Source organism: Monodelphis domestica, chromosome 2, assembly GCF_027887165.1.
Source record: "Monodelphis domestica isolate mMonDom1 chromosome 2, mMonDom1.pri, whole genome shotgun sequence".
NCBI classification, from domain to species: Eukaryota; Metazoa; Chordata; class Mammalia; order Didelphimorphia; family Didelphidae; genus Monodelphis; species Monodelphis domestica.
The window spans coordinates 143,212,896-143,230,471 of record NC_077228.1 but is presented as its reverse complement, the minus strand read 5'-3'; the positions used below and the strand labels follow the sequence as shown (position 1 = coordinate 143,230,471).

General features: G+C 35.7%; 1 protein-coding gene across 6 annotated transcripts in view; it reads right to left on the bottom strand.

Moving 5' to 3' along the window:
* Positions 1–17,576, bottom strand: part of AKT3 (AKT serine/threonine kinase 3) — a 443,431-nt gene that overhangs the window by 358,264 nt on the left and 67,591 nt on the right. The gene's annotated exons all lie outside the window — the stretch shown is intronic.

Sequence of the window (17,576 nt, the reverse complement as noted above, 5' to 3'; positions counted from 1 at the left end):
CTAGCAAAATGGCTAAAATTCTTCTAAGATACTTTTTAATTAAGACAGCATAAAATATAGATCATAAGGCGGTGAACATGCAACGTGTTCAGCAAAGAAGTAATCTTTTGTGTATTTACCACACAATACAAAAACAAGAAAAAATGGCTCCAAGTTCAGCTGAGTAAAGTTTTCAGATATTAATTCCTCTTTCTTTATATCCTTATATCCTAATTTCCTATTCATGTTTGTAAATTTTGGTTGTGTTTTTGTCTACGTGTTAAAACAGCAAGGCCAACTTGGCATTGTCATCATTGCATTTATATAACACTTTACAAAAATTATTTTATTTGATCTTCACAACAACCCTGGGCAGTAGTCATTTATATTATTATCCCAATTTTACAACTGACAAAAATCAAGGCAGAGATTAAGGAATTAGCCTAAGGTTACAAAGCTAGTATCTGAGGCTTGATTTGAATTCAGGTCTTGATACCTGGTCTAGTACTATATCCACTGAGCCACCTAGCTTCCAAGACTGGCTTGACTATAGAATGTGGGAGGGAGAAAGAACATTAAAAAGGAGTGTAAAGGTAGATTAGGATTGTAAAAGACTAAATGTCAACATTTATAGTTGATCCTAGAGTCGATATGGAGATTCTAGAGCTTATTGAAGGTGTTTGTAAGGTGTGACAGGTAAGAATTAGAAAAATTACTTTGGCCACTGTGCATAGGAGAGATTGAAGAAGGAATATATGTAAGACAGTAGATCTAATCAGGAGCATTGTATAACAAGTCAAATTGAGGTGATAAGGGCCTAAACAGGATCCTATGTAAATGGAAAAGACAGATGCCAAAAATCCTGCAGATGTAGAAATAACAAGATTTAATAATTACTTAGATATGTAAGATGAAAGAGCCTAAAGAGTCAAGGATGTCATCCAGATTAGAAACCTGGGTTATTGTAAAAGGTGGGGTCTCCAACAGAAATAAAGTGGTTTAGAAGAAGAGTAGGCTTAGGAGGACAATAGTGTATTGAAATCTGCAAGGTAGTTCACAATCTCATGACTGCTCACTCTGTGTGACTTACTCTGCCCCACACAAAATAAGAGGGAAGAGGGTGAGGTTTTTACTTTATTTTCCTTTTTTTCCCTTAGAATTGGTGCCCTAAATCAAAAAGCCTGAAGAAATAATGAAGTGGGCAAGGGAAGAGGATGCATAATATAGGTAGAGTTTTCCCCAAGGACCCCTATGCAGTTGCTACTGTAGAGTACTCTGATTGCAGTTGGTGTTCAAAGAGGGCAGATGGATCTTGTAAAAGTGATCAGTGAATAATTGGGGAGTGTCAAGCAATTTGAAGGGTAGTTGGAAATATGTCCCACAATTGGCTACTGAAGGTAAGGTGTAATACAGCTAACTAATCTTCCCATCCTCTGACTGGCTGACCACAAACCCTTTTGAAGGATGCCATAGTCTAAACTTTGGAAACCACTGCTCAAACCAAACCCTACCACAAAATTACAAAACAAAAAATGAGTTTAACATCGTTTCCAAATCATTGCATAAAAAAAAAAGTTAACTGGATCCTTTAATTTACTAAAAAAATATCATTTTTTTCTAACTTTTAAAATGAAATAGTTTTACATAAACTTCTAAGTTTCTCTACCAGAAGGATTTCAGCCTAATACTAAAGAAAAGTTTCCTGACCATTATATCAGTCCCAAATAGATAGTCAGCTTCATAAGACAGTTAATTCCCAGTAGTAAATAAATTACGATTATTTATCATTAACATTGCAGGCAAGATTCAGGACTGGGTTAAGGGCTGGACTAGACAATCTCTGAGGTTCACTTTAATGAGAAGATTTCATAATTCTGCATTTATCTATTCATTAAAAAGAGGACCTTGGAGACCTCCACCCACCTCCCAAAAAAACTCTCAATCTGAGATTTAGTACCAAGCTATGTATAAGCTGCTAAAGGACAAAAGGTTAGGTACCAGCTCTCATGAATGAATGAAAAAGCATATATTAGGCACTTCCTGTGTACAAAACAGTGAGCATACAAATAGTAAAATGAGATAGTCTATATGCTCTCTAGGAGCTAACATAGAACATCTATAGAATTCTATGACAGGGTGAATGAAAAAAGGCCCAGGGGTCAGCTTAGACAGTGAAAAGGCAAGATGGTAATGTCTAAAAAATCTAGATGACATAGGGGACCAGGACTGCAGTTGGTGAGCTCCTGTTCATCCAACAGGTTAATATTAAGGTTATAACTGAGTAATTAAGAAATAAAAATAAGATCTATGAAGTTCTGATTAGGAAATGGAAACCAAAAATCTTAGACACTCAGTAGCTATATAAACTTAGGCAAACCATTTAAACACTGTTTTTCTCAACTTTCCTCAATAGGTATGAGTAATAGTACCTAAAATTCACATGGTGGTTGTGAGGATTAAATGGGATAATATGGTAAACCCTTTAGCATATAGCAGGCATTTAAATGCTTGTTCTTTCCTTTTCTCTTACTTGACTTATTGGCTGACCAAAAGGAATGATGAGGATAAAAGATGGCATCTAAGCTAATCTTTTGTTTTTAAATTCCTACCATCATCTTAGAATCAATAGTAAATATTGGTTGCAAGACAAAAGGGTGGTAAGGGCTAGGAATTGGGATAAGTGACATGTGCAGGGGCACACTTCCAGGAAGTGTCTGAGTCCACATGTGAAGCCAGGAAATTCCATCTCTACACGTGGCTCTCAATACACTGAGCCACCTAGCTGTCCCCTGAGTTAGTCTAAAAACCAAATGAATTAAGCAGGCCAAGAGGGTAATTCTAGCTATAGAGAACTACAGGAACAAAGGCACAAAAGTAGAAAACTACTGAACAGGTTCAAAGAACAGGTTCTCTGTTGAAAGGAAAGAATGAAGGAAAAAGGAAAAATGCAATGTGTGGCAGAATAAAAATACAGGATCATGCTGGAGTGCAAGGATGGAACGTTTATGAGGGACTCTTGGAATTCTGAGAAAGGCTTCTGAGGGGGTTGAACTGCCAAGTCCTAGGGGAAGTCTTTTGAGAACAGTGGAAGATTTCACAGATCCTAGTTTTTCCTCTCCTCAGATAGTGCCTCAGAGTGTCCTGGGTACTCTTTTTGGATCCTATCTGGTCTACTAGATTCCTGCCACCAGTTCCTGACCTGAGACTTCTATTTGACTACTTGGAAGATAGACACCGGGTCTGACTAATATAAACTGCTACTTTACCTCAACAGGCTCAGCCTAGTCTGTGATCAGACCATTTTGGCCACCAGACCCTGATGCAGCCAACTATCTTTGCACCTTACCAAGAACTGTTTTGGATGGCCTAAGATTAGGTAGCTAGAAACAGGGAATTTGAGAAAAGAGTAGTCAGGAAGAGTTGTCAGATTGTGTGCAAGAAAGAGAAGAGAGACATGTAAAAGTTTCAGTTTGTGGGAAACTTTAGTGTTAATCGACTAGGGATCCCCTAAACCCAACATCCTCACCCAGTTATTATTTTCACTCATTAAACTTGTTGTTATCAAGAGCACAGCTGTCAGATTTGCATTTTTGAGAACTCTAGGCCTGAGGGTAGCCATCTTGCCCTTGGGGCCTGGGGAGATAATAGCTACATCAACTTTCTAAGTTACTAACCTCATTTTCCAGGCAAACTACAATCTTTCACTGTACAGTCTGGCTCTAGCATAGTGTCAAATTGAAATCTGAAGACCTCAATTTTGCCCCTATCCCCTGAAAAATCACCCAGAGGGAAGTCCCAGACTCACCCATTTCAAACTGAACAATAGACCTTAAAATACTTAATTGTCCCCAGTTCAGTTGGGATTAGTTGACCCAATCAAATAAGTACCCTTTTGTCCTAGTAGTCTCTCCCATAGTATCAAAGTCCTCTCCCAAGTAGCACAGCCCTTACCTGGATCTTTCCCTTTTGTATCCACTAAAAAGCATCACTCTCAACCTGATAAGCCTGTCTTGGACTTCTCATTTTCTTGTAGCCATGGTAATGCCAATCAATCATACTTCCCCATCATTAGTCCCTCCCCCAAATGGTATAAGTTCCCCAAGTTCTATTATTCTTTGGAGAATCATCTCTTGCCCTGCATTCTCCCAGAGATAGTCCCCAGGGCCCCAGGGTTTTGACTCTCTGAAGTAGTATTTTGACATGTGGTTCTGTGATAATGACCAATTATATTAGACCTCTCTCTTTACTGATTAAAGACCTGGTTTTATCTGACTACTTTGGGAGTTTTGTGTTTTTTTTTCCAAATTGACAATAGTATATATAAAAGAACATAATGTAAAAGAAACAAGTATACATAGTATCATACCAGATTGGTTTGAGTCTTAAACAAGCAATGAAAAAAGTCTGAATTTTAATGAGTAAACAACAGGGAGTGATTTAAGATTTCTGTATCCAACCAAACAAGGAAGAAAAATACTAAGAGTATATAAAGGAAGGTTTCAGGCTACTTCCATAGCTACCTGATGTGAAAAGTGTTACAAGGGAAACATCCTTAGGATTCAGTGACAGTTTGAATAAGAAGGGTGGGGAAAAGAGGAAGAAGCAAATAGAGGACCAAAAATCTGAACACAGAAAACTGGTGAATACTGATATCCCTGATAGGAATTATTAATTCAGAGGGAAGACCAGGTTTGTTGGTGGAAAAGATAAGATGGGTCTTGACAAGATGAATTTCAGGTAACAATAAGCCAATCACATAGAAAGATCCAATAAGCATTTGGAGATAAAGGGCTTTAGCTTAGTGGACAAGTCAGAGATGGATATGCAGATGTGAGTCATCTGTACTACAGAAGCAATAGCAAGAAGATTGCCAAGGGAGTTAGAAAAGTGAATTGACAGAATTGCAGCAAGGGCACACTTTGTACACTTCTACAAGGCTTGAAGAAAAGAGAATTGAAAGCCATTTAGTGGCAATCTTGTCTCTTCCAAAGTTAACTAGCATATGGACCCAAAGCCAATGAAAAATAAATACTCCAACTTAGGAGGAAGCTGAGACAGCTTTTCCAAACCTTCAGACCAATAAATGGGAAAGAGAAAGTAACAGGAAAATATAAGAAGAAAAGACTAAAAACCACAAAAGATTTCAAGAGGAATGAGTTTAATTAAAAAGATGGGGACAAGAAGGAGAAAAACAGTAAAATCATAAAGATGGGTACTAAAAAAAAATCACAAAGCTTTCTAAATTATTATAAAACAGGAAATTGAACCAATCCCTGATAAAATTTGTAAAAAGGAGGAATGAAAAATGAATTATTAAGAGACTTAACAGGATATGTGAAGCACTATGCTAAATTTCTGGGGATGCAAATAAAAAAGTAAACCATTCCCTGCTCTCAAGGAGCTCACATTCTAATTGGGTATATAGCATATAAGAAAGGTTTCATCTACAAGTGAAAAGAAAAAGCCCCCAACCCCTGGGAGTATAAAAGAAAACCATATGGTGATGCTTCTCCTTTAATGTCTTTTCCAGAGACAAAATCATATCCATTTCTAATGTTGAACCATTTGACAATGACTTTGCAGATAAGAATTTTCTTGTTCTTTTGAAGTCACAGCTATTGGATCTGGAAAGACAAGTTAACAGGCTACATCTCCACAGAGGTTGCTTCCCAAGATGACAGCTAAAAGTACCAGGCTGAATGCATTGCTATTCAAAAGAATTTGTCTTGACTTGTCTTAGCTTGTCTCTGTAAGGGTCTGAGGAAAGACTGGTGATCAAGGTGGTAGTTCAAACTACCTAAAATCAAAAGACCCAAAACAGCATGAAAACACAACAGGTTGTTGTAGAATGGTTCAAAAAGCAATTAGAAAACATAACAGAAGTTAGAAGGGTTCAAACATCAGAATTTATGATCAGCATATATTATGTTCAGAAGTAATTAGCAAAATAGAAAAACTTGAATCTACATTGTTAAATTTCTCCAAAGAAGCTAAAGGGAAAAAAAATGAGATTTGGAATACAAACATAATCAAGTAAAGGATAATCTGGAGGAAAAGGCAAAAAGCAACAATGATAAAAGAACACATACTTTCTATACAAACAAGAGTTATTGATCTCAAAGACAGACTTCATAGACAATTGTGAAGAGTGAATAAAACTTTGTCTATCAATCAGCAGCTTTTAAATTAATCACTCAAAAACTTCAGCACCTCTACTTAACACTAAGTAAGAATGTTCCCAAGTCACTTGCTAAATTGGGTGACAACTCCAAAGGCCACTGCCCTGCCTTTGGGCAGTGCTAGGAAAATTGAAAGACTGCAAATTGGTTCCCAAAAAGTAGAGGAAGGGACAGGAAGTCATGTGGGAAAATGAATATAAAAAGTCCTGAACCTCCTATCCAAGGGTCTTCAGCTTTGCTTGTGGATCTTGGCTTTGGCCTGCTTCTTTGGAGGACGTCTCCTGGGGACAACTTCACCTTTGGAGACTCTGTGTCTGGGAGCTGGGTGAGTAGCTGAACTTCCTTTCCTGGCTTCTGGAGAGATTGGTCCCAGAGAGGTCTTCCTTTCCTGGAGGAGGCTGTGTTGGTGGAACTCTTTCTAAAGACACTACCAGGTCCTCTGGCTAAAGGTTACCAAGGCCTGCCAGGACTGAGCCAGACACTGGAGCAACATTTAGGGTGATAGGCTAGACATTTTCTTTACCTTCTTCTTACATTTCTCTACCTTCACTCTTTCCACCTCTTTGTAAATAAAGCTACTAAAACTCATTTTGACTTAAGTTATAATATCTTTAAGTTGGCGACCACAATATTACTTTAGAACTTTCATATTAGTAAAAAAACCTAAATTTTAAATTCTTACACAGAGTTATCACTGCAAATCTCGAAGAGGAACAGAAAAGGACAAATTGAAACATCTGAACCTGAGAATGTAGGAATTAATAATAATAAAAACCTACCCAGGACTTACCAATATAGAAAATAGAACACCAATTTAAAGAATCAATTCCAAAAACAAAAACATAAATCATATGCTTCAAACTCTAAGCAAACATAATAAATTAGATTCAATCATTTCAATGACAACCAATTCTTCAAGCAGACAGGAGGAAAACCTTCAAATATAAGGAGGAGAAATCTAAAAAACAAGAATATTCTATACCCACTAAGAATTAGTCAGAATCAAATAATATATTCCAAAAGGCAAGGGAGTTCATGATATAACACAAAATGTGAACCTAATAATTAATGTTTTTAAACAGACATTCAAAAAAAGGGAGATATTTGGAGCATTCTGGGAAAATAAACACATATGAGCAAAATAACAAACCTGCAAATACCCCAAAAAACAATATAAACAAAATAAACTATCAAGGAAAAAATGATGAATTATTTGATCTCTAGAGATGATTAAGAATAACAACAGAGGGACCATTAAGAAATTTGTTTTAATACACAAGAGATTAAAGATGAAAGTCGAATTTAAAGAAACATAAGTGATGGTGGTAGAGTAGACCTAAAATCCCACTGACTAAATGTCACAACTCTCTTATCCTTCCTCCATACAGGTGAACCAATATATTTTATGAGAAAACATAGAAAAGGACATAAGAGACAGTGGGAAAAGTGCTCACATATACTAATCATGTCCATGAGTGAATAATAAAGGGAAGATAACGCTAGTAGTTTTGCAGGAAGAAGCATTAAAGGCAAACAGAACAGATGGGAAAAGGGAGAATTTAAACACAAGGAAAGGGAAGATCTCAAACCAAAAAAGAAAAATGGGTCCTACTCAAGGGCACTCTTATAAAGAAAGATATATTCTATAATGGGAGACAGGGACATTATAATAGATCTAATCTCCAGAAGTTGGTGTATGGAGAGATAACTTCCTCTGAAAAGGTATTAGGGCACCAAAGATAACATATTCACACAGGAGAAGGTAAATATAAGTTGCTGGGGGCAACTGGCACCCAGAATAGTGGAAGCACATGAATCTAAAAAAGCAACTACCAGGCAAATAGGGGGAAACTGATTAAAGAGAGAGCAAGTGGTGGAAATGAGCTGTACAACTTGGTAGAAATTTTCACAATGGGCCAATATTTCTCTCATTTCCCTCAAGAATTGCTACTTCTAATGAATAGGGTACAACAGAAAAAAAAGGCCTGGAGGCAAAATTTGCAAAGGCAAATACAGAATACAGAAATTCATGAGAATTCATTACAAAATAGAACTCAGACTTGGTACTTCCGAAGTTATGGTGAACATAAACTATGGTGAACATAAAGAGATAAAAAAGAATATGGAACATGAATCAAAGAATATAAATTCAGAATAGAAAATAGAATTAGTGAAGAAAACAAGGTAATGAAATCATGAATAATAATAATGAAATAATAATAATAACAATATTATTATTAAATAATGAAAAAGGTGCAGGAAAAGAAAATTTTAACAAATAAAATAAGTAGGAAAGGAGGAGAGACGAGATTTCGAACTAATCACTAAATTAAGAGGTTCAAAAGAGAGGAGGAATTAGATACTAGAAGAAAAAAAAATCATACAATAAAAGACAGTACTTGCCTCAAGGACCTTATAATCTAATGATAGAGACAAGATGCAAACAAATTTTTCCAAAAGGCAATCTTTGGTTAAAGATGCAACCCAAAATGATATAACTTGAAAATGTCAAATCAATAAATAAAACTGCAAAATTCAGTTAAGAGCTGATCGATAAAAGGGAATATAAGGAGAAATAAAAGGAATACAGGGAAGAAAGCCTATGAACAAGGTAGCATAAAAGAAATTAAGCAAAAATTAATCGTTGTGATAAAAGTAACATCTTAAAAGATACAGGAGAAAAATAACTAATCTTATTTAGCCTATGATAAATTTAAATGTAAATGGAATAAACAACTGAATACAAGTAAAAAGGAATAAAAGATTTCATGGAAACAAAACCATAAAATGTTGCTTATAAGAAAAACATTTAAAAAGAAAAGACATACATAAAATACAAATGAAAGGCAAGCACAAATTTATACCAAGTAAATACAAAAAAGAACAGAAACCATGCTACTCAACAAAGCAAAAATAAAAATTCAGAACATAAACTGAGAAACAAGGAAAATAAAACTTAAGCTGAAAAACAAAATAGCTAAAATACTTAAAACAGCTGAAAGAATATTCACAGTTCAAGCCTGGGCCAATACAAAATAATTAATGACTGTAATACCAAAATTTATTTATAGATTTAGTGATATACCAACAAACTTAACAAAGAAATTTTAAAGAGATAGATTTTACAGAGAATGATAAAACTCATTTGAAGGGGGTTGAAATCTAGATTATCAATGAGAATAATGAAAAAAAGGCAGTGATGAAAGAGGAATAGCACTTCAAGATCTCAGACTTCATTATAAAGCAGCAATCATCAAAATAATTGGATACTGATTAAAAATTTTGAAAACATATCAATGGAACAAACTAGACAAAGAAGAATTAGAAATTATTAAACTCAAAAACACAGTGTTTGATGAATCATCTTGGAAAGAACTCCCTAAGAATGGCTGGAAAAGTTGGAAAGCAATCCAGAAGAAATTAGGTTTGGATTAACATCTTACATTGTATTTCACAATAAATTCAAAATGGATTCATGATTTGAATATTAGAGTTCATACCATAAAAAAAAAACCTTAGGGAGAGGTTAGGAATTCTTAATAAAAAAAAAAAAGGAATGCAAGCAATTATTCTACTTTGAATTCTAAGTATTTTAGAAAATTAATTTTGGTGCATGGAATATTTTTCTTCATTTTTGTTTGTAAATATTTCAGTGTTCTTTCTGAAATTTATTTACTTATTTATTAGGTTATTTTGAAGCCAGGTTTGACTGAACATCCAGATTTGGAGGTACTTGCAAGTGCAATAGAGAACTTAAAAATTTTCCATGATTAATTCTAGCAAATGTCACTGGAGACCTAGGTTGAGAGTTTCAAGCACCCCTCAAATTAAGATCCTTTAGAAAACTGATAGTTGTTAACAACTGTTGTTAATTTGCTGCCATTTCCAAATTCTATAATTTTCTTATTATGATATAGATAAACCTATAAACAACGTAAAATATAGTATATACTAGCTCTATTTTGTTTTAAAAATTACTCATATTGTCATTAAGATGGAGATCTAAACATCTTTTGACAGCCTCAATTTCTAAAATCTCTACAAATCAGAAATCACAACGCAAAAATAAAGCAATTTCACTTGTCTTAATAGTCTAAAATACTTAGAATTTGTCAGATAATTTTAGGGTTTTGACTTTAAATCTAGATTTAAATGGTCACCAAATAAAATACCCAAGTCAGGCTAGAAATTTATGGTAATTTAGTTAAAACAGAGAGAAGGAATTTAAGGAGGAGAGAAGAGGATATAGCATTTCTCCTACCTGGCCTATGCCAGGGGGAGTCTTAAAATCCCCGCCTCTAGGTCTCTGAAGATTAGAGGCTTCTGAGAGGAAAACATTGGAAAGTAAAGGAGGAAAATTGAGCCAGAAACTCACCACCAAACCAGACAATAGCTTATAGCCACACTAAGATGCCGAAAGGCTCAGCACACAGCTCTTGGCTAACTCTCCATCTCCAATCAGGAAAAGAGAGAGCCCTTGAGGGACAAAAAATCTCAAATATATAGACCTTTCATCCTTGTGTCTCCTCCTCTAAATTTTCACATCTACCAATCACATTAAAGGCTTTTTCTCCAGGACTGCCCATACTTTTAGTTATCACCTTCTTTGATTTGATTATATCTTCAGAGATACTTGACACTTCTTTGTTAGGTTCACCTTTTGTGAGTTACTTGACCTTTTTGTGATTAATTTAACCTTTACAGTTACTTAACACCTTTTTGTATTAGATCTAAAAATAGACGGCTTAAAGTTCTAGTTTCACTATGAGGTGAGAACTGAGTATCTTCATTATTCAATCAGGAGATTACAACTTTATCTTTCCCTAAAGTATGGTCTAAGTAGGGTGGAGTAGTTTTTAAAGTTCACAATCCCCCTGATGATCATTGGGAGACTAGTCTCCCCATTGATCATTTAACATAATCATCTTGTAGTCCTAAACTACAGATGTATACAATATTCAATTTCTAAGAGGAAATTACAATATTTAGAAAGGAATAGAAAAGAGAGAAAGCAAAACCAATGTTTTGCTAGGCGCACTGACAAAAAGTCAAATTAGGGGCAGTCCCCTTTTGGCATAAAAGTGTACATTTACAATAAATGTTCAATCAAACTTCAGTTCAATCAACTACACCCAAAGTTCATTCTTGATCTTCTTGATATAGTGTAGGTGTACTGGCATCTTTCTGCAACAGTTCATTCTCTGAGATTAGGAGTTAGCAAGCTTCTTCCTAGAAGATCTTTCTCAAACAAAAATTCAAAATCTTGGGATTTTTATTAAAATACAATCCCTCCCCCCCTCCCCCCAAAGTGGGTGTTAAAAAACATCCAGGTCAGCTCAGGATGCAATGTTGAGTTATGGGGTTGTTTGAGTCAATTACCAAAAGAAGAGAAAAACAACAAAAAGCAAAAGGAAAGGAAAAAAATGGAAAGAAAGAAAAAAATTCAAAATATGACCTTATTTGGGTTTAATAAATTTTTAACAGGCCCTTGTATAGGTCCAATTTAAAATAGTTTCTATCCCACAAGTCTGTAGGACAGAATGCAGTAATATTTCACTTATCCATTTGCAGCCAAGACTACAGGAAGTTGCCATACTATAAGAAGGAACTAGAATTTTATTTTGATAGGGAAGTGTCATTCCCTGGTCTTATTTTCTGTCATTCTCAGGGATATGGAGGGTCAGGATGATAGTCAAACTTTGGTACTTGTCCGAGTACTTCACAAAGAGTGTAGATACAAGGAAGTCCTATGACAACTTTTGTTGACATAAAATATGTCAAGTGTCACAACATTGAGTTTCACATTAGTTTCCCTGTGTGCTCTTTTTGGCACTATTCAGGTTAAGTCTGTGCTCCTTATTTTTATCCCATTTCCTAGAATCAGACACAAACATTAATCACAGTTCCATAACATTTATCAGTAAATGGCAGGTTCCTACAGTCTAAAGCTGTCTGGGTATGTATTAATATTATAGCAAATATATATATATTCATTTAAACTTATATTATTGTAGAAAAAACTAACATTGTATGTACCTTAAGTACAAGAAATGAGAAAAAAAGGAAAAAAATCAAATATTCTAATCAAAATAAAAGAAAAGTAATAATATAAATAAGGGGGAAAGAAAAAAATCATGAATTCAATGTGTTCTTGAAAAAACAGCAATGCATGTGATAGGATACAGTCAATAGTCTCAACAGAAGATGCTCTCTTCACATGTGAGCAATGAATCCAAGAGTCCTTTTCTCCAATATTTATAGATGTTGGAGTAGTTAACAATATTTGGAATGGCCCTTCCCAGGAAGGCTGAGTTGATCCAGTATGCTGAAAATTCTTAATATACACCTTATATTCTGGGTTCAGGTCATGAGGTGATAAGTCTAGTGGTCCAGCTTGTATTGCAGCTCCGGATTCATGGAGTTCACGCAGTTTGTGCTGTAATTCCTGTATATAGGAAGCAATAGTAGTATCTCCCCCTAATAGTGATGTATATGCATGGGAGAAAGGTTTAGCCTGTATAGGCTTCTAAGATAAAATAGGGACAGAGGAAGAATTTCAGGACATTTTAAATGTGTCTCAGTGCATAATTTTCTGATCAGTCTTAAATTCTTTGTTCATTCTTTCAACTTGGCCTGAGCTCTGGGGATGATAAGGAACATGGAATTTAGGAATTATCCCCAAGCAAGAATATATCTGATTTGGGACAGAATCAATAAAATGAATTCCTCTATCTGTATCAATACGTGCTGGCAGGCCAAAGAGAGGAATAATTTCTTTTAAAAGCACCTTAGAAACAAAAGCCGCTGTGGCTCAGATTGCAGGAAATGCTTCCAGCCATCTGGTCAGTTGATCTACTATGACTAGACAAAATTTATAACGTCCAGCCTTTGGCATTGTTATGAAATCTATCTGTAGATGCTCAAAAGGGGTGTAAGCCAGAGGACACCTACCAAAGGCTTTGCCACGAAAGGCATGGTGGTTATATGCTTGGCAGGTAAAGCAGGCTGAACACACTTCAGAGGCAATAGTAGTTATACCAGGGGCTATCCATATTCTCTTAACAGAGTCCACAAAGCCTTGGTTGCCAAAGTGACCATTTTTATGAATAGATTGGCAAATTTGGTGATAGAAACTTCTAGGTAGCAGGGGTTTTCCTTCAGATGACACCCATACTCCATTAATCTGTTTTGCTTTGAATTTTTGCTTCCATTTTCCCACTTCCTTTTCATTATAGGAAAGTGATAAATTTAAGTCATCAGTAGTTGTTAATGTTAATTCAGGCCCTTCTATAGCTGCTAGCTTTGCAGCGACATCTGTTCGATCATTTCCCCTAGAGACAAGGACAGTGCCACCTGTATGGGCAGAGCAATGAATTACAGCTAGGGCTTCAGGCAGCTGGAGAGCAGAAAGAACATCATTAATAATTTCTGCATTAGCTATAGATTTTCCAGCTGAGGTTAAAAATCCTCTCTGGGGCCATAGCATCCCAACTGAGTGACAAATGCCAAAAGCATATCTAGAATCTGTATAAATTGTTGCCTTTTTATCCTTGGCAAATATACAGGCATGTTTCAGAGCTATGAATTCTGCCCCTTGAGCGCTAATATTAGAGGGCAGTGAAGCTGACCACTCAGTGGCAAATTCTGTGACTACAGCAGATCCAGTGTAGCATATTCCATCCCTCATAAAAGAGGAACCATCAATAAATAAGACCAGATCTAGATTGTCTAAGGGAGTGTCCAAGAGATTAACTCAAGGCTTCTCAACCATGGACACTAGTGTTTCACAATTGTGTAATGGTTCTCCTGAAGTTGTACAGCTTTTCAAGGTAATGTTTTCACTATTTAACAAGGTTATTTCATATCTTGTAATTCGCTGATCCAAGAATGCTGTGTTCTATGCCTTAGCAACAATGCTTATTGTATATATATATATATGTATATATATAGATAGATAGATATATATATATTTAAACTGTGAATTTACTTTTTTCCTGAGTTCATTTAGTAGATTCCTCCCCCAGACTCCCAAACTACATGAAGCAAGACTGTACTGGCCAACCCAAAGACCCAAAAATATCACAAACCTCTCCCCCTCACACTCTTTGTAGTACCATAGAGATCCAGGCTTTAGGGTGGAGAAGGTGAGGCCACGAAAAAAAGCCAGTATCATAGCATCATTCCAGATTATGGACATATGCTGAGCTGTGACAGACTCATAGTTGCATGTTCTGTTCCAAGGAGCTAGAAAAAACAAAACTAGACACATGTCTAGTAGAAAGTCACAATGAAAAAAGGAAGCTCCATTAGGCAAGTTTTATAGTGTAGTCACAGAAACTATTTAGGGGGGAAAGCTTAGAATGCATAGTTCCTAAGTTTTTATTCCATAAGCAATATAGAGAATAGACAAAAATTTGATAATTACAAGAGGCATGAACCAGAGTATGAGGACCTAGAGTAGATAAAGTGTGGCTAATTTAGAAAACAACCGAAACCTATCTGGAAAAGGAAGCAAAAAAAAGAAAAATATTTAAAACTAATAATCAAGACTAATTGAAGGGTAAGTGAGAAAGGAAAACTCTACTTGACTCAGGGGAAAGTCGGGAGAGGGGGACAAAATGGCGGAAGGGGTTTGCCTACGGTCTCCCAAATCCCCCCACTAAATAACATTCAAATAACACATTGAACCAAATTCTGAAATAGCAGAACTCAAAAAAAAAAAGGAATGAAACAATTCCAGTCCAAGACAACTTAAAAAGTTGTCAGGAAAGGTCTGTTTCACTGGTGAGAGTGAAATGCAATTACTGCAGGCCACAACATGGCAAGCCAACAGCAGGATCTGTGGGCATCTGAATTGGCCGTAGTCATGTCCTGAGCTCTTAGCCCACAGAACAGAAAGGGGTTTGGACAACTGGTAGAGATTATAGAGGACTCACTGTTGTCACTGAGTGCCAGACACTGTTCCATTGCCTACACAGGATTCTGAGTCATAGTTCCAAGCTGAGGAGGAACACTGAAAGAAGTAGATATTCTGGTCACAGGTCCAGGACAGAAAAGAAACAAGTACTAAGGATCACACAGAGACTGAATCACAGACAAGGAGAACAGTGACCTCAGCTCTCCTTTTCTCATACCACCTTAAAAGAACTGAAAACTTACATACCTGCCCCCCAGAACTAGCTCTTAAAAACAGTAGCACAAAATAAAGAAATATGAAGAATAGATCCCACCTTTAACAAAGTTAGAAGTCTAGAAATTAAGCTGAGAAAATAAACAAAAAAAGAATTTATCAAAGAGTAATATGGTAACAAGAAAGATAAAAGCAAATTCAGAAGAAAACAATAAAGCCAAAACTACAAAGGTCCAAAGAAAAATGTGAATTGTTCTCAGGACTAGAAAAATCTCCCAGAACACCACAAGAATAATTTCAAAAATCAAATAAGAGATAGAAGGAAGAAATTAAAGTGATGTAAGAAAATTATGAAAAAAGAGTCAAGTGCTTGGTAAAGGAGGTACAAAAAATTTGAAGAAAAGACCACTTTAAAAAACAGTGTGGGTCAATTTTTTTTAAAAAAGATGCAAAAATCTAGAGAGAATTCCTTTAAAAACGGAATTGGCCAAATGGAAACAGATGTTCCAAAGTCCCTTTGAAGAGAAGACTCATTAAAAAGCAGAAATGGCCACAAGGAAAAAAGGTACAAAAATTCAGGAAAAATAATTCCTTAAAAATTAGAATTGGAAAGTGGAAGCTAATGACTCCATAAAAATAGAAAGAATGAAAAAATAGAAGAAATATAAAATAGCTCATTGGAAAAACAACTGACCTAGAAAACAAACCCAGTAGGAAAAAAATTAGAATTATTGAGCTATCTGAAAACCATGATCAAAAAATGGCCAGACATGGTATTTCAAGAAATCAAGGGAAACTGCTCTAGAACCAAAGGATAAAAAAGAAATTGAAAGAATCCCCTGAACATCTCTTGAAAGAGAGCCTAAAACAAAAACTTCCAGAAATATAATTAAATTCTGGAGCTCCCAGTTCAAGGAGAAAATATAAGTATCCAAAAAGAAAGAACTGAAATATCATGGAATCACAGTCACAAGGCTTAGCAGCTTATACATCAAGATCAGAGGACTTGAAATGTGATATTCTAAAAAAAGCAAAGGAGGTAGGATTACAACTAAAATTATCTACCTGGCAAAACCAAATATAAACTTTCTGAGGAAAGACACAATGAAAACTGAAGACTTTCAGGCATTCTTGATAAAAAAGACCAGAACTGAATGAAAATTTGACTTTCAAATATAAGACTCAAGAGAGGCATAAAAGAGGTAAACAAGAAAGAGAAATTAAGACATTCAATTAAGTTAAATTGTTTATATTCCTACATGGGAAGATGATACTTTTAAGTCCTAAGAATTTTATATTTGGCAGTTAGAAGAGGTATACATAGACAAAGGGCACAGGTTTGAATTGTACATGATGGGATGATATCCAAAAATTAAGGAGTGGGAAAATCTCCTCACATAAATGGGGAAAGAAGGAGTAAATTTTATAGAGAAGGGGGAAATGGGAAGGGTGGTGGAAGGCAATGCTTGAATCTCACTCTCATCAAAATTAGCTCAAAGAAAGAACACCATACATTGTTAGGTATCAACATCTATTTTACACCACAGGGAAGTATGAGGGAAGGGAGATAAAATAAGGGGGTAGGCCTAATAGAATGAAAAGTTGATTGGGAAAGATAGTGGTCAGAAGCAAAACACTTCTGAGGAGGTAAAAGGCAAGATGAAGATAAATGAGGGGGAAGAGTAGCACAAAGGGAAATACACAAGTAATAATCTTAACTGTGAATGTAAATGAAGTGAACTCATCCATAAGATGGAAGAGAATACCAGAGTGGATTGAAAACCACAATCCTACAATGTGCTTACAAGAAGTACACTTGAAGTGGAGAGAAACACAGAGTAAAGGTAAGGGGCTAGAGTAGAAACTATTATGCTTCGGCTTAATTACAAAAAGATGTAGCAAGATCTCAAACTCTATTATAAAACAGTGGTCATCAAAACAATTTGGTACTGGCTAAGAGACAGAAAGGAGGATCAGTGGAATAGACTTGGGGTAAGTGACCCCAGTAAGACAGTATATGACAAATCCAAAGAACCCAGCTTCTGGGACAAAAACCCACTGCTGGGAAAACTGGAAGACAGTGTGGGAGAGATTAGGTTTGGATCAACACCTCACACCCTACACCAAGATAAACTCAGAATGGGTGAATTACTTGAACATAAAGAAGGAAACTATAAGTAAATTAGATGACCACAGAATAATATACATGTCAGACCTGTGGGAAGGGAAAGACTTTAAAACCAAGCAAGACATAGAAAGAGTCACAAAATGTAAAATAAACAATTTTG